We start from the raw sequence: 26,562 nt of genomic DNA, 5'->3' as shown, positions 1-26,562 counted from the left end.
TCTCCACAAGGAGACCATCCACTTCATGAAGTATTAAATGAAGTTTTTCTGTCTCACCTAAATTGTCTTCTTTAAACACTTTTTAACAGTTTTTGGTCATGAGGAATGGGATTTGAAGCCCCTAAGAGTCTGCAGGATGAAATGTGCAGAAATGCCCCCTGAGCCCTAGGAGTTCACTGTGTCTCTCATTTTTACAGAGGGCCATGGGTTAGTGACTCCTAGGTTTGAGCTCTGCTTAAGGGCATGCAGCAATCTGACCCAAGGAAAGTTTATTTAAAAAAAAAAAAAAAAAAAAAAAGGTTCCCAGAAAGGTTCTGGATCCTGGAAAGGCCCCAGGGCAGTTATATTAGAATAGAGCCTAATAATGAGTGGAAGCTGTTAGGGAACTCACAAAGCCTCAAAGCAAGTCCACAGCCTAAACTGCTGGGAAAACTGGGGGACACCATTAGGACATCCACCACTATAAAGAAATCTCCTAAAAGGAATAATCTCTTGCTAATGGGAATTTCAGGGGCCAAAGTCACAAAATTGTTGAGCACCAATCAAGTACTTAAAAGTACTCACTACCTAACTCTAAGATGATCAGGATAAGTTGGTCACAGTACGGGTAAAATCCACATTAGGTCACCACCAACCTCAACAAAATTTCCATGCAACAAGGTACACTATAAAACACCACAAATCCCCAACTGAACGGCACATTACTCTTAGGTATTAGTTTGGCTCCAAGAGACCCAAGGCTCAGCTAAAGAAATGGAATCCTAGAAGTATCAAAGAATTGAGTTTGGACCTCTCAACACACCTGCTTATTTTGTATCTAAAAACTGTGGTCCCCAGAAGCTGTAGACGTCAACAAAAAGCAAAATATTACTAAGACAACCTAAAATTATAAGGCCAAATGGAGAATATACCAATTAGACAAGATCATTCATTTAAGAAGTGCACTTAAAAAGCAAAATTTCCCAAATCAAACATAGAGAATGGAATACTTATTTTAGTTGGCATGCAGAAGCCCACAAAAGACTTCAAGATTTCAAAGTAGCTTCATTGAAAGATTCATTGCAAAAGACTAATGAAAAATTAAAGACCCAAGAGACATCTAAAACAAGACTGTAAGACTAACATGGCTCTTGCTCTTCCCATCTAACCTCTTTCACCTTAGTACTCAGCCTATTAATCCTCTATCGGAATTGTGTTTCCACCCTGAAAAGACTACAAGAATACAAACCAAAGTCGAAACCTTGTATATCAACTCAAAACACTCCCATGATGACTCAGAAAGCAGGGCCCCTATATGGGCCTCTATCAGGGTTGATGGGATTCAAAGGAATTCTTTGATAAACTACTACCAGATACTTCCTTAAAGAGCTAAGGAGAAACTAAAATTAAAATCAGTAGAGAACCCTGCCAATCTCTGGTAGCTAGCAGAGCTATATTCTCTATTTAAACCCCATTTACTCAGGACCCTGAAGATGGGATCCTAGGAAAACTGGCAAAAGCCAGCAAACAGAATTATCACTGTCAGCTCTCCCAGATGTATGGAGCACTTGGTCAAAAAAGGAAGGTAAAATTTCACATTGTCCCTTCTTCAAAATTCAGACTCTTGTGAATTTGGTTTTGGGGTACCCACTGGTTGCCAATCCTTTCTCTCTCAAGGACAACTATTGCCTTCTTGTTTATTTTCTTTTTGTGTCCTGAGAACTTGACTTAGCTTTCTGCCTGCCTGGGGCAAGCAGGCTGGCAGGTCTTACATACGCAGGCAGCTCAGTTGTCAGGTTGGGGGCTCAAAAATACAGTCACACAGACAGGTGGGTTACACATCATTTGTGGCCAAAAATACAGTCACACAGACTGGGTTACACATCATTTGTGGCGTAGGGTCCAGGTCTCAAGGGAATTGTCTAATTGTCCTTTTTTTCTTCTGGCTCTAGATCTTGGGAGGGTAGTAACTTTTGGGGCTATTTAATACTGACAGGAATATATACTGTTAATCTGGGCTGAAATTTGACAAAATATAGGAAATCTTTTTGATATGATACTTTTTTGGTTTTTAAAGCAGTCTTAGGGTCAGACTTTAGCCAAATTGAAAGCCACTATTCAGAGTCTCATAGAAACTTTGTTAGACTTTCTCCCCAAAGCTAAATGAAGCTATGTACCCAAAGAAAAAGAAAAACAAGTCAAAGACAACAGCTGTAAATCCAGAACACAGGAATCTTCTGATTTCTTAGTTAAAGATCTTCTTCCTGCTATAACGAAATAAACTAAAGAAAATGTAGTTGGATGCACTGGTCACCAGGGTTTGGTATCATTCAGGTTCCATCCCATTCTTTGAGGGATTAAAAACACTGTTCCACTACAAATGAAAACAACTGGTACAACTTGTCTTACAAATTGAGTCTTTATAAGAACAGAAAAAGCCCACCTAATACCCTTTTTACCAATTTCAAAACTTTCCCTGTTCATGTCAAAAGGCTTATAGATAATGTCAAAGATCTGGATTTAGGGAATAAAATACCGTCATGTTGGAGTTTACATTTTTTCTCTGTGCTACTGTGATGTAAACATTCTACTCTGTCTTTTCTAGGACTGAGGGCCAGTACTTTGAAATGCAAACCTCAGGGAGCTAATTCTTAACTGAAGGGGAAAAAAAAGAGAGAAAAGAAAAAGGGGAGAGGAGGAGAGTGCTGGAGGAAGGTTATCTGGGAACTAGATGAATAAAAATTCTTAAAATATTCACTACTAATATTACTGAAAAGTTTAGGCCATCTGAGCAAGTAACCTTGCTTATTCCGTCTGCCAGGAACACAATTTGGATCCAATTCTTGTTTTATAGACAAGTACATTTTGCATTATTGCACCTATCTCATGGTTAAAATTTTAAAACAAAAGCTGTAAACTCTGTATTTGTCTGCATATTTACATATGTATATGTATGTATACCACAGATGAATGATATTTATCTATCTCCAGATATTGTCAAAATTAATTTGTAAAGAGTTCTATTTAATTTGGCTTAAAGACAGAAAAATCTTTCTACAAATCAAGTATACTCTCAGAAATAAACAAAACTAACCCAAATGGTTTTCAAGTTCATGTGATCTAGTACAATCAAGTAAAAACCAGCCTGTTTGTTGGTTTAATTAAAACAGACATGTCTTTAGAGTTATCAGCATTAAATACAATCCTCTTATTCTACCTAGTAAAAGTCAAATAAGCTCATATTATCTCTGTTACAGAATTTGTCAACAAAGAAAGATAACTTATGATAACAGTTACCTGTTTAATATCTCATGAAATTGTCATTAGTGATGTGGTTTTGGAATATAGGTGAGGTTCGGTGGGGTGAAGTCTGGAGCCAAAGACCAAGAAAGAATTCTTGAGACGTCTTTGATGCAAAATGGTGGTTTATATACTATGGGGTTGGGGGAGGTAAGGAAAAAGGGTGGTTGAGAAAGTACTTTCATATGTTAAAGAAGACTCAAAGAATACCGGAGGCCTTGCCATTGTCAAGTTAAGGTGGTTTTTCTCTCTAGGAAAGCATTAACATGAAGAGAGTTGGGAACTTCCCAGAGGAACATCGCATATCCAACCTAGGAGTGGGGGGTAGGGTGAGGTTGGTAGGCTTATGCTTTGTTTTCAGCTAGCCTTCTGCTCCCTCAATAAGTAATCGAAATACAATTATTAAAAACAAGTAAATTAAATATAAATAAATGTTTATAAATGGACTTTTCAACAATAGTTGTGCTTTATGGTATGTCTACTTAAAAACAGTTCCCAAAATCTTTTTGGTAACTTGAAATCTTAAAGTTAAACTGAGGTAAGTTAAATGATGGAGAATCACTGAATATCTAGATCATTTCCAAATTTCACTGTTGAATTTGCAAAGATGCTAGTATCCTATAGTTCTGCTCATTACAAATTTTCCTTGATTTCAGGGCCTTAGTCTTCTCGGAAACAAGCTGACTAAATAAACACTCTGGGGCAGATACAAAATATATAAGTAGACCAACCGGCTAAATATCTCCTTTACCTTGGAGATATTGTAGGCTTGGTGCCAGACCACCAAAACAAAGCAACTACCTCAGTAACGACAGTCAGATGAATATTTCTGTTTTGGTTTCCAGTGCATATAAAAGTTATGTTTACACTATACGGCAGTCTATTAAGTGTGCAATAGCATTACATTTAAGAAATGCACATACTTTAATTAAAAAATACTTTATTGCTGAAAAATGCTAACCATCAAGTCAGCATGTCTTGCCTCCATGTTGATTACCCTAATTAATCAGGGTAGTGGTTGCTGAAAGTTGGGTGGCTGTGGCAATATCTCAAAATAAGGCAACAATGAAGTCTGCTGCATTGACTGACTTCCTTTCACTACTGATCTGTCTGTAGCATGTGATTCTATTAGAAAGCATTGTACCCATAGTAGAAATTTCAAAATTGAAATCAATCCTCTCAAGCCCTGCCACTGCTTTATCATGTAAATTTACAGAATATTTTGACCTCATCCCCTGAATCATGAATGTTCTTAATGGAATCTAGAATGGTGATTCCTGTCCAGAAGGTTTTCAATTTACTCTGCCCAGATCCATAAGAGGTATCACTATTTATGGCAGGTATAGTCTAAGAAAAGTATTTCTTAAATAATAGACTTGAAATTTTAAATTAGTCCTCAATCCATGGGCTATAGAATAGATACTGTGTTAAGAGGCATAAAAACAACATTAATCTTGCTGTATATCTCCATCAGACTTGGGTGACCAGATGCATTGTCAAAGAGCAGTAATATTTTGAAAGGATTTTTCTTTTTTTTCTGAGCAGTGGTCTAACTTAAAATACTCAGTAACTTATATTGTAAACAGATACGTTGTTACCCAGGCTTTCTTGTTCCATTGATAAAACATAACGAAGCCTGGGTGGCTCAGTCAGTTAAGCGTTTGCGTTTGGCTTAGGTCATGATTCCAGGATTCTGGGATCGAGTCCCACGTAGGCGGGCTGGTTTTTCTGCTCAGGGGGGAGTCTGCTTCTCCCTCTGCCCCTCGCCCTGCTCTTTCTCTCTCTCTCTCTCTCTCTCTCTCTCTCTCACGCTCGCTCTTTCTCTCAAAAACAAAAACAGAGTTAGATTTTGCATAATTCTTAAGGGCCTTAGGATTTTCAGCATGGCCAGTGAACACTGGCTTCAACTTAAAGTCATAGCCTCATTAACCTCTAACAAGAGAGTCAGCCTGTTCTTTGAAGCTTCAAAGCCAAGCTTTGATTTCCCCTCTCCAGTGATCAAAATCTGGATGGCATCTTCTTTCAATAACAGGTTGTTTTGTCTACACTGAAAATCTGTTGTTTAGTGTAGCTACCTTCATATATGCATCCCAATGTTTATAGCAGCATCTACAATACCCAAATTATGGAAGCAGCCCAAGTGTCCATCAACTGATGAATGGATAAAGAACATGTGATACACACACACACACACACACTCTCTCTCTCTCTCTCTCTCTCACACACACACAATGGAATATTACTCCATCGTAAAAAGAATGAAATCCTGCCATTTGCAAGGACACAGATAGAGCTCGAAAGTATCATGCTAAGTAAAATAAGTCAGTCAGAGAAAGACAAATACCATAGATTTCACGCATGTGTGGAATTTAGGAAACAAAGCAAATGATCAAAGGGGAAGAGGGGGAAGAGGCAAGTTATGAAACAGTCTCTTAACTGTAAAGAACAAACTGATGGTTACTAGAGTCTAACCACCACCAGAGGGTGGGGAAGGTGGGTTAAATAGGGGATGGGGATTATGCACTGCACTTCTGATGAGCATCCAGTGTTGTATGGAAGCACTGAATCACCACATTGCATACCTGAAACCAATACTACACCATATATTAATTAACTGGAATTTAAATAAAAACTTAGGGGAAAAAACACTGATGGAAGAAAAGGAAAACATTTCCTTTGCATTCAAAACTTGGCTATCTGACACAAGAGGCCTAACTTTTGGCATAGCTCAGCTTTTGACATATCTTCTTAATAAGCTTCATCTTTTTTAGCTTTTGTTTTAAAGTGGAGTATGTATGACTACTCCTTTATTTGAATACTTAGATGCCATTGTAGGGTTATTAATTGGCCTAATTTTAATATTGCTGTATTTCAGGGAATATTGAGGCCTGAGGAGACATGGCCACCTGGTGGAGCAGTCAAAACACACATCTTTATCAATTAAATTTGCCATCTTATAAGGGCACAGTTTGTGGCTCCCCAACACAATTATAATAGTAACATCAAAGATCACTGATCACAGATCACCATAACAAATTTAATAATGAAAAAGTCTGAAACATTTTGAGAATTACCAAAATGTGACACAGAGACAAAAAAAGTGAGCAAACGCTACTGAAAAAATAGTGCCAATAGGTTTGCTTCACACAGGATTGCCACAAACCTTTCAATTTGTAGAAAATGTAGTATCTTCAAAGTGCAATAAAGCAAAGCATAATAAAACAAAGTATGTATCCTCTCTTTGGGGTCATTTCTTGATCTATTCGATATTAGCTGGCTGGGGTCATGGGGACCCTGACTCAGGAGCATGCTCCAAACCATGGGCATTGTTTTATTATTATTATTATTATTATTATTATTATTATTATTTCCCTAATAATATTATATTATTAATAATTATTATTATTTCCCTAATATGCTGCATTCTCTCAAAAATTTCAAATGCACATGGACAAACATTGACCAGCTGACAGATCATCTCTCTTTGACTATAGTGCCAAAACGACCAGGAGAACGCTAAGAATGGGTGTTTCAGCTCTAAGAATAAGAGTCTGACATCATCTCTTATGAATAATACACAGAGATCCAAAGAGGCAATGATAACTGATAGGCACCTAAGACCTATATTTTGATCCAATTGCTTGAATGATCAAAGGATGATCAAATAGGTGGACTGCTGAAATAAAGGTCAAGTCCCAAGTCGGAGCCACACCTGCTTCAAGTACACAAAGCTAAACTTTGTGTCACTGTAAATGATCTCTGTGACCAGAAACACAATATATCCAGTTAGCCAATCCCCAAACACCAGGCCAACTCTGGGCCTTCTAACTCCAAATGAGGTGGATTGTGTGGCCCTAGTCAATCAAATATCTTCTATTTTTCTCTTCCTTGTTCTTTATTCTTTATCCTAAAAATGCTTCTTACCTTCAGACCTATTTCACAGTTCTCCACAAGGAAACTATACACTTGGAACTGTTAAATAAAGTTTATTTGTATCATCTAAACTGTCTTCTTTAAGCATTTTTTAATGGCCTCTAGAAACAGGCAGGATAAAGGGTAAGGCTTCCCAGGATAAACCTGTTGATCATATAAACTCAAGTAAAGGCACATTTAACCTGTTTCTTTTAATTTCTTTAAAGATTTTATTTATTTGAGAGAGAAAGACAGATAGAGATTGTGAGAAAGCACAAGCAGGGAGGAGAGGGAGAAGCAGGTTCCCCGCCGGGAAGAGAGCCCAATGTGGGACTCAATCCCAGGGGATGAGGACCTGAGCCAAGGCAGACGCTTAACTGACTGAACCACCCAGGCGCCCCTAACCTGTTTCTTTTTAAAAATATATGAAGTGTGGAACAGGAGAATTAATTTTGTTTAAATATGTGTGACTTGAACTTCACTATCCTGAGTATTTCCATCCTCTTTCTGTTTTATTACTGAAATTAGCCCCATTTTTTTTTTTTTTGGAAAATTTATATCCACTGGATTTTTCTTTCCTACTAAAGAATTCTAGAACATAATTGGAAGAAAAACCAACCAGAAAAAAAAGAGCAAATTCTCAAGGTTTAGGATAATGAGTAAGCAGATCTTCTGTTGTCAAAGAGGCAGAGATGAAAAGAAAACAGGATATCATCTTGAAACTAAAACCTGAAGCAATTAGTCTAAACCAGAAGAATTTCGTAATCATTCCACGGATATTTAGTATGGAACTAAATTAGTACATATGCTTGAAGGATGAAACCAGTCCTTTGACAGTGTTACCATTATACCACTATGCCATTATGTAATTAAGAAAACAACTCAACAGATTCACTGCCCATCCTTTTAGGAAGTTATACTCCAAAGAAGCTTGAAACACAAATAGGAGTCTCTTTTCCTTTAAAATATCATTTTATTCTCAATTTTGTTAAACTTTTCTCATTAACTATGTATTATTAATAATTACTTAGATTATTCTTATTCATTCATTTTTAATAACATAACATACATATATATGTCTAGTAATACATACCTGACTAGCAGCTGAGAGACACAGGTAATACTTTAACAGTGTCACTCTGACATTGATTTCCTCAGGAAACAATTTCACCCATCTGGGACCAATTCCCTCATTAATAAAATAAAGAAATTGGCTTCAATGTTTGCTGAGGATCCTATCAGAATAAAACTTCGTGATCTATAATCTATGCTAATATTTACTGAACACTTCCTTAGTACAAAGTATTATTCTGGAAATACTGAAATAAAAAATTTGCCATTTTAATGAAGAAAACCAGATTTCAAAAAGATAGACTGTAAACATGTGGAAAATGTAAAATTCCTGCCTCGACTCCTCACTGTGAATGTGTTGAATCCTAATGTTGAGTCTCTGGAACCCTCTTTTATTTGGTGTTTTTTGTTTGTATGTTTGTTTTTGATCTATTCCTCTAAGGTCTAATGCCTCTTTCCTTCACATTTAAGAACTCAAACTCAGAAAAAATATCTCACAGAATTGTCACAACATTTTACAGAAGTAAACGAATTAACCATCTGGAATCATCTAAACAAGACTCATTCCAACATTGACAATTTGCTACAAACATGAATAAAGAATCCAATTGTGACCCAGACTGAGAAAAGATAAGGGTTTTTGAATGAATTATTGAGATAGTTATAGAAAGAAATTATTACCAGAAATGATAACAATGAATAGAAACAAACAAGAAACCTTTCACTGCAAAGACTACATATAAATCCTACTCTATATTTTCTAGTGTTTATTATGAACTTAATATGATTCATTTCTTAGACAAAGATATACTGCAGGTATGAGAGTCTATGCTACTGATCAAATCGTTCATATGATTCAATAGCCAATTGCTATCTTTACATGTCAGGATTTTTCAGAGGAGAACCAATAGGATACATACAGATAAAGATATAGATGATATAGATAGATATAAATATAGATATAAATATATGGATATGGATATATAAGAGGAGGTTCATTATGGAAATTGGCTCAAACAATTAGGGGGTCTGAGATATGCCACAAATATGCCTTCTATAAGCCGGAGAACCAGGAAAGATGGTGGGAAATTCAGGCTGAGGTTGGAGTCTTGAGAACTTGAGGGGCAGGGTAGGATACTGCTAGTGTAAATTGTGGAGGTCAAAAAGCTAAGAACAAGTAGCTCTGATGTCCAAGGGCAGAAGGGGATAAAAGTCCTAGCTCAAGAAGAGAGAATAAAATGGCCCTTCCTCTGCCTTTTTGTTCTAGGTACTCAACAGAATAATGTCCACCTGCACTGGTGAGAACGTATCTTCTTTACTCAGTCTATTGATACAAATGCTAACCTCTTCCAGAAACACTCTTATGGACATACCTAGAAATAAAGTTATACCTCGGCATCCATTAGCCCACTCAAGTTGACACATGAAACTAACCATCACAGTGACTTAATGTAGGCTAGAAGTAAGATGAGCAGAATCTTAGTGTTTTTTAAAAGTTGCTATTTAGATGTTTATAAATGCAGGCAACAGATTAATGTATAACAAATTTATTCTAAATATGGAAGCTTATAGTCACAGATAATTGAGTAAATTTAGAAATGACAATGACAAAATCACAAACTAAAAACTTGGCCTTCAAGCATTTTTGAATATAAAAACAATTACATGTAAAATTTAAATATGGCTATAACAGAGTGCTATGGTAGTATTTTCCTCTGATACTGACAATAGTGATTCCTGCTGGTTTTCTTTGAGGGCTAAAAGCTATATAATATATGTTAGTGTATTTCCTCAGTTAAATGATTAAATTTCAGTTCTGAGTTTAGTTTTTTGTTTTTTGTTTTTTTTTTTTTGCTTTCTAAGATAATAAAGTTCTCACTCACTTGGAAATAACTGGCAATCTGAGAGGCCTGTTTTTCTTTTTTTAACTCCTATTTTATTCAATTTCTAAAATATTTTCAGAAGTTGTTCACTATATAATAACAAAAAAACAACACATCATATGGAGAGTTTTTGAGTTTTTTTTTTAATGAAAGTTGTAATAAATTGGAGTATTTGAAGGATCACTCTCATTTTCACATTTATTGGTCAGTTTTTACATGTGAGAATCTTAAAATAATTCTCTCTTATAAATTCCATATATGTGCATTTAGGGAATTAATTTGATCTCATGTCTGTCAGAAAAAAATCTGTCATTTTTGTCAGGATTTTTGTCACACCTAAAAAATAGTTTTAAATTTGAGTAAAACAGATCTGGAGTCAGATATAACCCCTACCAGTCACTGAATGGATAACTAGAAAAGCTACCTTGAGATTTAATCCAACAGAAGTTTTAGATAAATGAGAATAATAAGATGCTTGTAAATATTCCTTTAGAAGCAGAAAACAACCTGACTTAATATCATTTTTTAAAAAGACAGCAGGTGAAATATAGACAGCTTTCAGAAATATAACATAATTTAAAAGACTATGAAGATATATAAGTTTTATTGTATATTAAGCCAATTAATAAAAAGGAAATAGATAATAAACATTTTTAAGACATTACTTTTATTGTTTTATTCACAGTGACATCCCCTTTTAAAGTTTTTAAAATATATTGCAAATACATAGTCTATATATATATAAGTTTAATAAGACAAACATTAATAAAATAAATTATGATTTTAAGTAACAAAATATATCATTCGTTTATCCCTGAATTAGTAACTATCATTTTATTAAAATGATTTTAATTGAATTAGGTTGGAGACTTTTCCTTTACCTATAGAAAATCAAGATTAAGAATATGCTTCATAAAGTTACATTCTAGTAGTCAAAAATACTATAAATACTATGTACCCTTATGTTTATTGCAGCATTATTTATAATAACCAATATATGAAAGCAGCCCAGTGTCCAGGGATAGATGAATGCATAAAGAAGATGTAATGTTTGTGTGCGTGTGCGCACGCATGTGTACGCGTATATAATGGAGTATTACTCAGTCATTAAAAAGGATGAGAGTTTATCATTTGCAACAACATGGATGGACCTAGAGGGTATTATGCTAAGTAAAGTGAATCAGAGAGAAAAAGACAAATGCTGTATGATTTCACTTATCTGTGGAATCAAAAAAAAAAAAAAAACCCCAACAACAAAAAAGCAGAAACAGACCCAGAAATATAGAGAACAAACTGATACTACTAAAGGGTGGAGGCAGGGGAATGGGCAAATAGGTAAAGGAGAATGGGAAGTACAGGCTTCTAGTTATGGAATGAATAAATCATGGGGATGAAAGGTACAGCATAAGGAATACGGACAATGGTATTGTACAAGCATTGTGTGGTAATAGATGGTAGCTATACATGTGGTCAATATAGCACAATGTACAGACTTGCTGAATCTATAGGTAACATTGTATGTCAACTATACAATTAAAAAAACTAATCTAGGGGTGCCTGGGTGGCTCGGTCAGGTTTAAGCATCTGCCTTCAGTTCAGGTCATGATCCCATGGTCCTGAGATCAAGCCCCACATCAGGCTCCCTGCTCAGCAGAAAGATTGCTTCTCCCTCTCCCTCTGCCTGCCACTCCCCCTGCTTGTGCTCTCTCTCTCTCTGTCAAATAAATAAATAAAATATTTTTAAAAAATAACTGTCTACTAGTAATTGGGAAATTAATGGATTATGCTGTTGCTTGTTTTATGTCATTATTTTAAAATGTATTCTATTACTGAAGGCAATATGATTTTTATAGGCAATAATACAGATTATGTATACAAATAGCTAACTTAATTATTTGCGAATCACTGTATAACTTGTGCCAAGTATGCAAAAACGTCACAGCTGGGAAGATGGATGAAATATGGACAGCGAGAGGAAAAAGCACGGAGTGGCTTTCAAAAAGTGGTATTCTGCTCTGGTTTGCATGTTGAACATTCTGTAATGATCATTGTCACATTACGAGAAGAATGGATTTACTCTCACCTTCCCTTAAATGTGATGTTGCATTGTGATTATGCTAGGTAAAACCTTTAGTTATTTTTTGGATTAATTATAAGGCTGCTTTTAAATTAGGAAAAAAAATGGCTCTCCATTAAAAAAAATCCATGAAGTTTGCATAATAATTAATAATAATTTTATGATGGGTTAATTATTTTAACATATGAAATAACAACATGCCAGTATTATAGAAATATAAAATATGACTTTTAAAAATCTTAAATGTGGAATTACTATTTTATCAGGACACCGAAAATTGATATCATAAAGGTAAGGAAAGATATATCTATATGAACACTGAAAACGTAAATAGAGCGAAGGAAACACATGCCAATGCCTCTCCCAGCATACACACACACACACACACACACACACACACACACACACATGAACACAGGAAACAAAGATACAAATGGCAAATTGAGAAGCATTTGATATAACTCTTATGATAAAAAAGGTTAATACCTTCAGTTTTTAAATATCTATTACAGATGAATGAGAAGAAGAGAAATATTTTAAAAAGTAGACAGACATATATAGGTAATTTACAAAAGGAAATAGAAATGGCCAGTAAAGATATGAAATAATATCAGCTAGAATGAAAATGGAAAGTGCCATCTTACAACAACAGTAAATTGTGATTTTTGCATATCATTTTGTCAGTGATTGAATAAAATGATAATCTTGGTGCTTTATTTTTATTTGACTGCTTTCTGGAAATGTATTTGTAAAGTTCAAAAGTATACACTCATTGATACAATATTTCTACTATCAGAAATTTATCCAAAAAACATTTTTGGACAAGTACTAGAAAAAAGTTAAGATGTACATATCAGGTTGTTCATTGCAATGATTCTAATAATGAAAAATTACAATCACATCGAACATTTCTGAACTAGAAAATGCTAGATTATATTTTACACAAATAATGGGATACACTGAAGTAATCAAACAAGACTGAGCCATTAGGCTGAGGTTGCTCTAATTCCTTAGCAACCTACATAACTAAACCAAAGCCTAAGTCAGAGTTAATGCACCAGAATCCAAGAAAATGAAACTTAAGGAACAACTAGTTGCAAACACCAAACTAGGTTTTCTCAAATAAGACAATTCCTTAAGTTATAGCCAATCAAATCATTTCCTTGCTTTGCTTCTGTGTCTTTTCTCTAAAAACTTTTCTCTTAGTTACCATTGGGGGAGTGCCCATAGCCACCTGCAGTTTGGTACTGTCCAATTCAAATTTATATATATATAATTGCACAATTTATACACATATACATGCTACAAAATATTACTGTATTCATTAGAAATCATTTATGAGTTCACACAGTTATTTTCATTTCTCTTCTATTTTAACATCAGAAATAAAAACAGTCTGGAATTATGCATATACTATTTTTCCATCCTTGATAGACCAAACACTAAACAAGAAGTGTCAGGACATGGATGTGAGGTAAGAGGTGTGGCTAGAACACATAAAGGTAATATAGCACATTTACACATCAGTGGAGTGTTTTTTATTTTTTTCACTCTGAAAATTAAGGACAGGCATTCTTTACATGAATAAAATAATTCACTTACATTTTATCATAACGTACGTTTATTGTAATTTGAATGGAATATATGATATAATGATTAGCATTGTTATAGATTCCTATTTAATATTTTCCAATGAGCTAAAATTTTTAGCTAAGCTAGATATTTTTTAATTAATAACTAACATATTTAATATTAAATATATATAAGAATGCATAGAAAGTACAAATTCTCATTCGGTACAAAGAACAACTGATTAGATAATACCACATAGTTGTCTCTTTGCAACTATGAGAATATGAGAGCTTGTTTTGAAGGCCTAGCTGAAGAATTTGAAATTTAAATGTAAAGCACAGATGGGAGCCCCAGGTTGCAAGGAAAGTGTAAAATCTCTATTTTTTTTTATTACATACACACACCCTCTCTCTCAAAAAATAGATACCAAAATTTAAATTACATGGTAGGATACTTAAATCAGTCATTTTTGAAAATGCCCAATTGTCAATGGTTGTTCTTGAAACTTCCCTAACATTTCAATGAGATACTTATCAATAGATATTGTTTCATTGCAGGTTTCCATCTCCTGACCCCCAACATCTGCACCTTTAACAAAAAGGCTAATACACTAAATGTTTGCCAGGAAACCATCAAAACCCTAGAGGAGAACACAAGCAGTAACCTCTTTGATATTGGCCATAGCAACTTCTTTCTAGACACAACACCACAGGCAAGGGAAACAAAAGCAAAAATAAACTACTGGGACTTCATCAAGATAGAAAGCTTCTGCACAGAGAAGGAAACAATCAACAAAACTAAAAGGCAACCAAGGAATGGAAGAAGATATTTGCAATGACATATTTGGTAAAGGGTTAGTATACAATACAACATCTAAAAAGAACTTATAAAAACTCGCCACCCAAAAAAACAAATAATCTAGGTAAAATATGAGAAGACATGAATAGACATTTTTCCAAAGGAAATATACCTGGCTAACACACATGAAAAGATGCTCAACATCACAGATCATCAGGAAAATGCAAATCAAAACCACAATGAGATACTACCTCACATCTGTCATAATGGCTAAAATTAACATCACAGGAAACAATAGGTGTTGGCAAGGATGCAGAGAAAGGGAACCATCTTCCACTGCTGGTGGTAATGCAAACTGGTGCAGTCACACTGGAAAATAGTATGGAGGGTCTTCAAAAGTTAAAAATAGAACTACCCTATGATCTAGCAACAGTACTACTACGTATTTACCCAAAGGATACGACAATACTGATTCAAAAGAGCACATACACTCTTATGTTTACAGCAGCACTATCAACAATAGCCAAACTACGGAAAGAGCACAAATGCCCATTAACTGATGAATGGATAAAGTGGTATATATATATACAATGAAATACTGCTGAGCTATAAAAAAGAAAGAAATCTTGCCATTTGCAACGACGTGGATGGAGCTCGAGAGTATTACGCTAGGTGAAATAAGTCACAGAAAGACAAATATCATATGATTTAACTCATGTGGAATTTAAGAAACAAAACAGATAAACACAGGGGTAAAAAAAAAAAAAAGAGAGAGAGAGAGAAAGAAAGAGAGGCAAACCAGAAAACAGACTCTTAACTACAGAGAACAAACTGAGGGTTGCTGGAAGGGAGGTGGGTGGGGATGAGTTAAATGGGTGATGGGGATTAAGGAGGGCACTTGTGATGAGCACTGGGCGTTGTATGTAAGTGATGAATCACTAAATGCTACACCTAAAACTAATATTACATTGTATGCTAACTAATTGGAATTTAAATAAAAACTTGGGGGGAAAAAGGCTAATACAGTTTGACTATGTTTGCAGTATCCTCATCTTTGAGGATTTAATCTATTTATACAAAAGCCCATGTGGTGTTTCTTGAGACTTCTACTTACTTATCCCAACCCTAATAAACAGATTTGCATAGAATTTGACTTGTTACTTTTTTGGTACATTTTAGTTCACTTCCTAAACAGGCATAGGATTGTGGTACTCATACTCATTTTGACTTTCTTCCTATCTCCCAAGGCTGATTGCAAAAATTTCTATTCCTGCTGTGCTACTTGTTTTATGTCCTTTTTCTATTCCTAGAGCCCAGTTCCCATTTTAAAAAATCATCTCCCAAAAAAGTGACTCATGATTTACAGATACTTCATGTGGAAATGAAATTTCTGTTTAGAGATACACTTCTATACGTTTAAGACTTTATTTTTCTAATTTCTAAAATTATCAGATAATCGGTAGTATACAAAAATAAATGAGATTGCTATTTTAAGTTCTCAAATCTTCTAATAGCACCAAACCCTGGGTCCATAAGAATATCAGTTAATTTTTTTCTTTGAATCTCACCTTTGATAGATTCTTTCAGACAATGGTCTTTAGTTAGAATGATCTTTAATATGTTAAACATTAAACATTTTTAATACAAAGGAGCATTTCAAACCATAGCTATCATATTGGCAAAGAATATGTGATTCTCCTAAATTTTCCTCTAAATAACTGGCACATTCTGTGAAAGAACTCCAAAAACATATAGGAGTAAAGAAATAATCCATAAGAAATTGTTTAAGATTTGAAAATATATCATTCAAAACAGAACTGTTCAACTGAAACCAACTGTACACATTCATAGTACTCTAGTTGACTGACAATAACTTTCCTGGAAAATGACAAAATCATTTTGCGTATAAGTTCTCACGTAACTTCAGAAAATGACCTTATTTCACCACAGTTGAGTTTTATGTTCCATGATGTAATCTACATGAAAACGATACTATGCCATGCCCAGCAGTTTTTAAATATTAACCAATGATTCCGGTGCTATTTTCCATTTCCATTCAAACAATCATATTATCTTAAGCATTCTTAGGCCATTCTCTGCCTCAGGAAAGAAATGGTGTAGTGTGATAATTAAATAAGTAAATGTATAAGTAAGCAAGCATACACACAGAAAATGCTATGGAGGCTTAACACTAGTGTGTCTGGAATTACAGCTATCTAAAGAGGCTCAGGGAATATTAATATGTCTTAAATTAGAACAGTATGTCTTAAACTAGAACAATACTTTCCAACCCAGAGAGGAGCTAAAGATTCCATGTTTTAAGAGAGTGAGAGTTCAAAACGGGGTAAGGAATGCATAGATTAAAATGGCCATTGATGAAACAAACCTCCCTTACTCCATGGACGAAGGTGGAAGTGAGAGGAGAAAGTGGGGGGTAGAAAGTAGAAATGCCTGGATATCCAGTAGGATTGGGAAATTAGAGCAGGTGGGAATTTGGAAGTTCCCTAGGGAACATGTCTGGATGGTATATCTTTTTAGATATACCACCTGGGTGACGCAGTCCTTTGTGTATCTGGCTCCTGGTTTCAGCTCAGGTGGTGATCCCAGGGTCATGAGATCAAGCCCTCCAGTCGGCTCTGCAGTCAGTAAAGAGTCTGCTTGGAATTCTCTCTTCCTCTCCCGAACACCCCCCCCTTCTTGTGCACTCTTTCTCTAAATTAAAGAAATAAATCTTCTATTTTTTTTTAAATGGAAAACTATGTGTGTATATCTTTAGTCAACATTTGCATATATATACATATCTACATCTATATATCTATATCTATATCTATATCTATATCTATATCTATATCTATATCTATCTTCCAAGATTCCTAACCAGTTCCCTGTAGCCCAATGTGACCTGGGAGCAAGAGCATGAATTTATGTAACTGAGAAAGGCATGGAAACAGAATGCATGGAAATATATGGAAATAGATTATGACAGCCTACATAATTTTGCTTAAAGCAGTAGGACATGGAAAGAGCCGAAGACCCCTATGTGCCCAAGAGCTGAGAGAAAGCAAGGCCTCACAAGTCTGTCATGTGCAAGGGTAATATAACAAACCAGAAGAAACCAGGAACTTCTGGGGCAGTACAGGACACTGAGATTCAGATACACCCCCCCCAAAATATAATAACTTAGAGCTTTGCAAATCTCCAGAATTTAAACATGGTCCTTAAGAAAATGGTGAACCACAACAAACAAGATAGTGATTTTCTCCTTTAGCAGAATAGGGGTTCTTAATAGATATTAAATTGAGAAAATAAGAAATTATATTATATATCTTAATTTGTATCCTGAGATTATTTACTATACTCAGTAAACTAAAAAATAAAATTTTATAATCTGTAAGATAATTATTTCATCAGAATCAGTCTTGTGTAAAAAGAGTAGTAGTTGAGGGGCTCCTGGGTGGCTTAGTTGGTTAAGTGTCTCCCTTCAGTTCAGGTCATGATCTCAGGGTCCTGGGATTGAGCTCCAAGTCCAGTTCCCTGCTCAGTGGGGAATCTCCTTCTTCCTCTGCCCCTCCCCAACTCATGCACACACGTGCACGCTCTCTCCCTCTCTCTCTCAAATAAACCAATAAAATCTTTTAAAAAAATAGTAATTGAATTTTATTCTAATTTAAGATCCTTTTAAAGTAGAATATATTCTATATAATGGGAAAAATATAGCCAAATATCTCAACATTGAAGATAACTGTGGTCGAGGCCAATTCAGGCAATTTTTAATAACCATTTACTAAAAAGATATCAATATGTCAGAGGAACTTAACTTTTACACAATAGTTTTGTTGTTCCGGTCAAGCTCTTCACTTTTTATTCAAGAAATATTCATAGATTTTGGATAAAAAAGGCATCATGATTACCAAAAGGGAAATCATTTTAAGTGAAAGAAAGCATTTTCTTACTAGATTTTCCCTAAGTAATGGGTACTTTAGTCAAAATTTGTCATTCTTTTTCTTTTCCCTGGGGATAGAGAGCAAAGCATTCCCTCTTTTAAGGTCACTTCCAGGTCTCCAGGATAAAGCACACAATGCAGTCATGTGGCTCTGTATTCTATGCTCCTCATATCTTTGCTCCAAGGAGCGTAGACAGTGTGAAAGGAGCACGGCACAGAATGTGCTGGCAGCAGGACCTTAGACAACTAAATTCCCTATGCTTTGACTTCCCCTCTCCTCAATTAGGAGGAAGAATATGTCCCCTATTCAACCTCAGAGGAGTGTGTAGGAACCCAAAAACATTTAAAAAAGAAACCATTTTAACTGTGGAATTTTGTTATTGCAGCCTGCTGCTTCTGCTGCTGTTATTGCTGTTGATCTCGGACAGTATCTATCCTAACAACTTCATTCCTAAGTGTCTTCATTTAAAACATGGGGTATTAATAATAATACCAACCTGGTATGTTGGTAGGAGGGTTAAAGTGTTAATACATGTATAAGCACAGTAAAGGTTAGCTCTTCTTGTTATTTTTAATAAACATACCCTCTTTTTAAAATTTTTTATTTAAATTCCAGTTAACATACAGTATAATATAAGTTTCAGGTAAACAATATAGTGACTCAACACTTCCGGACAATACCCAGTGCTCATCAGGACAAGTGCGCTCCTTAATCTCCATTACGTATTTTACCCATTCCCCCACCTACCTCCCTTCTGGTAATCATCAGCTTGTTCTCTACAGTTTAGAGTCTATATTTTGGTTTGTCTCTCTCTTTTTGTTTTCCCCTTTGCTCATTTGTTTTGTTTCTTAAATTCCACATTAGGGAAATCATACGATATTTGTCTTTCTCTGACTTATTTCACTTAGCATAATACTCTCGAGCTCCATCCATGTTCTTATAAACGGCAAGATTTAATTCTTTTTGTATGGCTGAGTAATATTCCGTTATGAGCAATAAGTTCTATAAAGTTGCCATAAATCCTGAATTAGTGGATACTGAATCAATGCTCTGAGGGGAAATAAAGGGTTAGATTCCTGTGATCCTCCTATCATGATTTTTTTTTTTTAAGATTTTATTTATTTACTTGACAGAGAGAGAGAGAGACAGCCAGTGAGAGAGGGAACACAAGCAAGGGGAGTGGGAGAGGGAGAAGTAGGCTCCCAGCAGAGCAGGGAGCCTGATGCGGGGCTCGATCCCAGGACCCTGGAATCAGGCCCTGGGCCGAAGGCAGACACTTAACGACCACCCAAGCGCCCCTCCCATCATGATTTTCAACAAGCAATAAATACATATTTGTTTTATGTGTCTTTCTGTTTAAAGATACTTTATTTAATATATATTATTGATTAACACTGAATTTATGGCTAACAATACTATACCTCATGCCTGAACAAAGCTTATCTAGCACACATGTTTTCTCTGAAAGGCACATCACAACCTCTGTGTTTAAAAATACAGGCAGCACTTAGTACTATACTTGGGGGTCATTTGAAACTGAGAAATCAACCAAAAAAGCCCAAGAAATGCTAAAAAAAAAATCACGAAAATGGCACTTGATAATATGAGAGCTGACATGGCAAGATACAATGTCACATTGTTCAACCTCAGCTGGGAATGTGCCTGTGGGCAGTTCAGAATTTTCCCAGTTCTGCACCCTTGTCTGTAAATGATAGCAAAAGTGCCTCAAGTATTTATTGATTCTAAAGTCACAAGTAAGTTTTAGTGAGTAGGCTAATTCACAAACACAGGATTCATGAATAATGAAGATTAACTGTATTATTTTCAAGAAATAATTTCCAAATATACATCTAGTTTAAAGTTCTACCATCTAAAAGTTATGAGACCCTTCATAATGTAGCCCCTTCATTCTTTCTCCTCACACTATCCAATTCTCTCCATTCCTCAGGTGTGCATGATCCTCCCTAACACACGACCAATGCACATGCAGCCTGTACTTCCTAAAACACTCACCTCTTTCTTGGGGCACATGGGTGGCTCAGTAGGTTAAGCGTCTGCCTTCAGCTCAGGTCATGATCCCAGGGTGCCGGGATCAAGCTCCACCTCAGGCTCTCTGCTCATCAGGGAGCCTGCTTCTCCTTCTCCCTTTGCCTGCCTCTCCCCCTGCTTGTGAGCTCTCTCTCTCCATCAAATAAATAAATAAAATCTTAAAAAAAAAATGCATCCTCTTGCTTCACCAGGTAACTGCTTTCTCCAGCTCTCTTCTTAGCATCTCTCCTTTTATCTCCCTGACTAGGTTAGTTCACCTAATCATTTTTATACTCTCAACAGAATAAACCTCTTAAACTGTTCTTCTGCTCATAAACCTCTCTTATCACTTATCACAATTAAATTTTACATTTATTTCTATGTATATGTATACTACCAATGTTTCTCTTCCTCAATAAAACATACATTCCATGAAGAAAAAGAACATCCCTGATTTTTCTCACATTTTATCAAATGCTTGATATTCAATAGATGTATATCAAATAAATGTAAATCAATGTAAATGACATGTAAACTATAATAAATGTGAATCAAATAAATATTTAAATATTCTACAGCCATAACAAAAACCTTGGAAAAGAAGAGTACTAATTTATTTACATAATCAAAGCAATATTCTGAGCATTGAATGCAAATGTTTGTTCATTAAAAACAGGAAATATGTAATATATACTTTCTGAGGGCCAATCCTTTCAAACTGGGTGCAAGAATCTGTCCTTAAATCTCTTATATGGTATATATAGTCAAGACCAATAAGTATTGTACTAAAAAGTATTCAAATTACTTGTAAGCAAATACATGCAAATTTATAATTACAAATAAATCATTTTGTACTATATAACTAACAATAATAAAAGCATTAATCATTACTAGCGAAGTTTTGATGAAATAGCATTCCACATATGACTGATGAAAATGTACAGTGTATATCATTTTGGGTATGTAATTGGCAGTATGTATCAAAAATATTAAAAATGTTCATAGTCTTGATCCAGTATTCTAATTTCTAGGGGAAATCTCCTCGTCTTCAAAGAGAGTATTTATAGAATTATTTAATAGAATTAAAAGTGAGAAAACAAACACAATGTCCAATAATATGAAAATGGTTTAAAATCAAAATATATTCCATTTGATAAACAAAAATTATTTAAAATAATAGGTATAGTAACACTGCAAGTGGTAGTAACTCTGAGTGGTAGGATCATGGATAGGTCTCATTCTAATACACTTCCCAGAAAGTGTATACATCAATTCTTTAATTGGAATGAATCACTATTTTTGCCAAATCTTTTAATTCTAACACCACATTCTTCAAATTCTTATTTGAGTTTGGCAGAGACTGATTCTCTCTTGACCCAAGGGATTTGTGACCAAATCCTTCAGCCACTGACCATCACAAGTGTCAGGCATGCCGTCGCCACACAAGGACACCCCATTCACCTCATAGTGATGTAAGTCCTGCCCTGCCTGGAATGATCCTGTGAGGCAGGTGACCAGCTAGTAGTCATTTTCTGTAACAAAACTGGTCCACACTTAAAACATCTCCCTACTTTTATTCTGACAACCTGAAATGTGTTATCTCCATGTAGGTAACTATCTGAAGCCACTTTTACCCAACAGACGTTTCTAGAGTTGGCCAAACCATCACCCACCCTCCAATCCCATCCACGTTTTTACCTTACAGTATAACCAACTGTACAGCTCAAGGCAAATATTCTACGTTTAAATAATCCTGCACATAAGCAGCAAACTTTGCAGCTCACAGCAACCCCCAGGAGACTATTATGTGCATATTACTTGGTAGTTTTGATCCAACCTTCAGTAATCCTCAGTGAAGCAAAAGCAATAGGTTCCAATGAACAGTCCTGAACCATCAGCAAATTAGATGTCTTCAGGACTTTCTGTTTTAAAAATTAGGCAATAATAAACTCACGGTCTGCTATGCATTACAATGATGTAGAAGAGTTACCTAAATCAATTCTAGCCACACTGTTAAAATGCAAAATGCAACTTCAAGCTCATTATTTTGCAAAATAAAAGTGAAATGATAAGATGTAAATAATGATGTAATCCATTTGAAAAAAATAATAATAAGGCAGTCTAGCAGGTGCTCAGGAGTATAATAAAACACAGTTGCCAATAAATAGAAAGGAAACATTACATTAATCCAGGAATTCATAGATTCTGCCTTTTCACCTATTGTCATGAAAAAAGCAACTATGCAGAGAAATATATAATCAACATATTTCATCTCTTATTTAATGTCATATTTTCCACAAATATGGATATATTTTCTTAAATATTAGTTGATTTTAGTATCTCTATACACATACTAATCAATATCTTTTAAAAAAAAACACCATCTGATTCCACATGTTGCTCTACTGTCAACTTTTTCTAGTTCCCTTTTATAAGAAAGACACGTCTGTATTGTCTCTTCTCATAATCAATTGCATACTCAACCCTTTCCAGTTAAACTTCTATCCTACTATACTGATCAAGGGTGACAATAATTTCCATGTTGCAAAATCCATTAATCACTTACTGCCTTCACTTTACAAAACCTGTCATCTTTCAACAGAATCAACATTCCCTCCCTCTCCAAGCACTTATTCCTCTGGCTTCCTGGATTTTTTCCTCTCACTCACCGCGTTTTCATTCCCTCTGCTTGCTTTTCATCTTCTTCCTTACCTTTAAGATTTAGAGGTCTAAGATCTTGCCCCTAGACTTTTTATTCACTAGACTGTCTTTAAAGGTAATTTCAAGAAGCTTCATGGCTTTAAAACCTTTATCATGCTGATAACAATAAATGTATATTTCCAGCTCTGACCTCTTGATCTTGACCTCTTGACTCTACCATCCATTTAACATCACTACTGAATCTCTAATAGGCATCACAATAGAAATTATCCAAAACATAATTTTGGATCTATACTCTCACCATCTTCTTATTATATTCTTCCCCATTTAGAAAAATAATACTCACACAGTTGATTAAAATTTAAAACTCTCAGAATCTCTTTCACTCACTCCCAATATTTATCAGCAAATCTCGATGATATCTCCAAAATGTACTTGAAACTATTCACTTTCCTCTATCTTCACTGTTACCACCTTGCCCAAGGCATTATCCTCTCTTGCACTGACTGCTAAAACAACCTGCAACTAATGTCCTGCTTCCATTCTTGTCTCCTTATAATCCAATTTTCACATAGTTACCAATGCTAATTTATTAAAATGTAATCCAGGAACTTCTGGATTAAGATAGTTAACGAGATACATCTATTTTTGCTCTTTTTTTTTTTAAACTAAACTTTATTAAATAAACTATTTCAAAAAAGCACAAACTGGGGCGCCTGGGTGGCACAGCGGTTAAGCGTCTGCCTTCGGCTCAGGGCGTGATCCTGGTGTTCTGGGATCGAGCCCCACATCAGGCTCCTCTGCTATGAGCCTGCTTCTTCCTCTCCCACTCCCCCTGCTTGTGTTCCCTTTCTCGCTGGCTGTCTCTATCTCTGTCAAATAAATAAATAAAATCTTTAAAAAAAAAATGCACAAACTGAAAACATGGGATAGCAGGGAAAGAAAGCATCAAAATTTTGGAAACCTGAAAGCAGGTTGACAGTATTATCTGAAAAAGTTGCTTCCTTAACTGGCAGTGGGAAAAGCTAAGGAATAACTCAATGTAGAAGGAAGATACCGCAAAAGGCCTGGGAATTGTCAGCTCCAGGAACCTTAGGAACTTGGTTTTAAAGAAGATGCTAGATGACAGACGTGGGTGAAAGCTCCTGGAGAAGCACTTAGATAATTAAACATCTGTACCCCTCCAATCTACTGGCTACCTCGATTTCACCTTAGCAGAAGTCTGCAGATTTCTCTTTGGAGAAGGTAAAATGGAGGGTCTCTGGACTAGTGGACCTGAGATATTACAAAACATGAGAAATAAAGGATATATGCTTAAGCAAAAATAATTCAAAAACCTTCAGTGTGGTTGTCCCGCTTTGCATCTAGAACTGTGCCAGCCATATTTTATCCTCTAGAAAAAAGACAGAAATACTCTTCTTTAGGAAATATGACCATTCCAGGAACAAAGAATGCAAAAATAAGAGAGACTATACTTCCCTAAGAAATAGCCCACCAAGATTATATTCAGAAAAGTTCAAAATTAATATATCCAACTTGCACAATTTCAGCTTTGCATTATTTTTTAAGTAATCTCTACACCCAATGGGGGGGGTCAAACTAATGACCCCAAATCAAGAGTTGCAAGCCCCACCAACTGAGCCAGCCAGGCACAGCCCCCACCATTTTTTTTTTTTTTTTTTACTTTATATCTTTGAGTAGATATCCTGACTAGTTAACAGCAACAAAAATTTATCTAATACCAAAAGAAAGCCGATATGGAAGATAAAGAACAATGCATATAAGCAGAACCAAAAAAAACAACCCAAACAAAAACTACAGCAGCAACAAAATATGCAGGAGAAACAAAACTTAAAAAAAAAAAAATTCTATCATAAATACTGAAAAAAAGAGGGGTGCCTGAGTGGTTCAGTTGGTTAAGTGGCTGGCTCTTGATTTTGACTCAAGTCATGATCTCAGGGTGCTGGGATCAAGCCCTGAATGCGGCTCTGTGCTCTACAGGGAGTCTGCCTGAGGATCTTCTCTCCCTCTCTCTCTTTGCTTGCCTGTGCTTGCATTCTCTCTCTCTAATACATATATCTTTAAAAAAAGATAGAGACAAAATTGCAGAAAGCTATGAAAGACAAAAGGAGCTATTAGAAGTTAAAAATAAGTTACCAAATTGAAACTTAATAGAAGAAACTGAAAATAAATTGAGAAAATTTCTCAGAATTTACAAAGATACTCCCAAAGAAATATGAAATATAACAGAGATACAAAATTAGAGGAACTAGTCCAGGAGATCAGCTTTCAGATAAAAGTAGTCCCATAAAGAGAAATTTAGAAAATACAGACAAAAAGAAAAAAAAAAAAAGAATAGAAAGTATAGTGAAGAATGTCATTATTAAAATATTTCATGGAGTATCCCAGTACTGAAAGATATGAGATCCAGATTGGAAGTTCCAAAAATTCCCAGCACATGGGATGAAAGTAGACTTACAGGAATTCTCAGTGTGACTTCTCAGAACAATGGGGATAAGGAGAATATCATACAAATATAATATAATAAAAATGATCCAAAAGAACTGCTATGAAATGAAATTAGTTATTTTTTTCAACAGTAATGCTGGAAGCCAGATAATACTAGAGAAATGCCTTAAAAATTCTAAAAACAAAATATGTATTTATGTGTGTATATATGTATTTTTCCATGAAGAATACTATATCCAGATCACCTATCAGCCAAGCTAAGAAGTAGGATATTCTTTTCAGAAAAACACCCTTTCAGATGCCTCTGCTCAAGAATCTAATGAAGAATTTGGTTTATAAAAATGAGTAAATAAACCAAAAAAGAAGAATCTGATAGGTATGAGAAATAGGAGATCCAGTATAGAATAAAGGTAAACAGAAGTCCCCAAAATCAGAATTCATAATTGAATGATTAATCAAAATGTTGATTACAATGGGATACATGAGAATAATATATGTATTTCCTTTTTTTTCAGGATTTATTTATTTTAGAGAGAGAGAGAGAGAACATGAGGGAAAGGGAGAGAAAATCTCAAGCAAAAAAATAATAATAAATTAATTAAATAAAATAAAAAAGAAAAAAGGAAAAAAGAAAATCTCAAGCAGACTCCCCACTGCGCAATCCAGGGGCCCCTAGTTTACATTAAGAGCTTAACACAAAAGCTGGAAATGCTGTTTATTTGTTATGGTTTTACTTTTCTCACATAAGGCACCTAATTAAATTCCACTACTTAATAATAATTCATGTGATAAAAAGTAACTTTTCTTATTTGTAGTCCATATCCATCAAGTTTCCAATTGCCACTACTCTTCAAATTAAACTACTTTA

Source organism: Ursus americanus, chromosome 27 (genome assembly GCF_024610735.1).
Source record: "Ursus americanus isolate L20-20 chromosome 27, mUrsAme1.1.p, whole genome shotgun sequence".
Taxonomy (NCBI): domain Eukaryota; kingdom Metazoa; phylum Chordata; class Mammalia; order Carnivora; family Ursidae; genus Ursus; species Ursus americanus.
The sequence above is the reverse complement of the archived record's forward strand: the minus strand, read 5'-3'. Positions refer to the sequence as shown.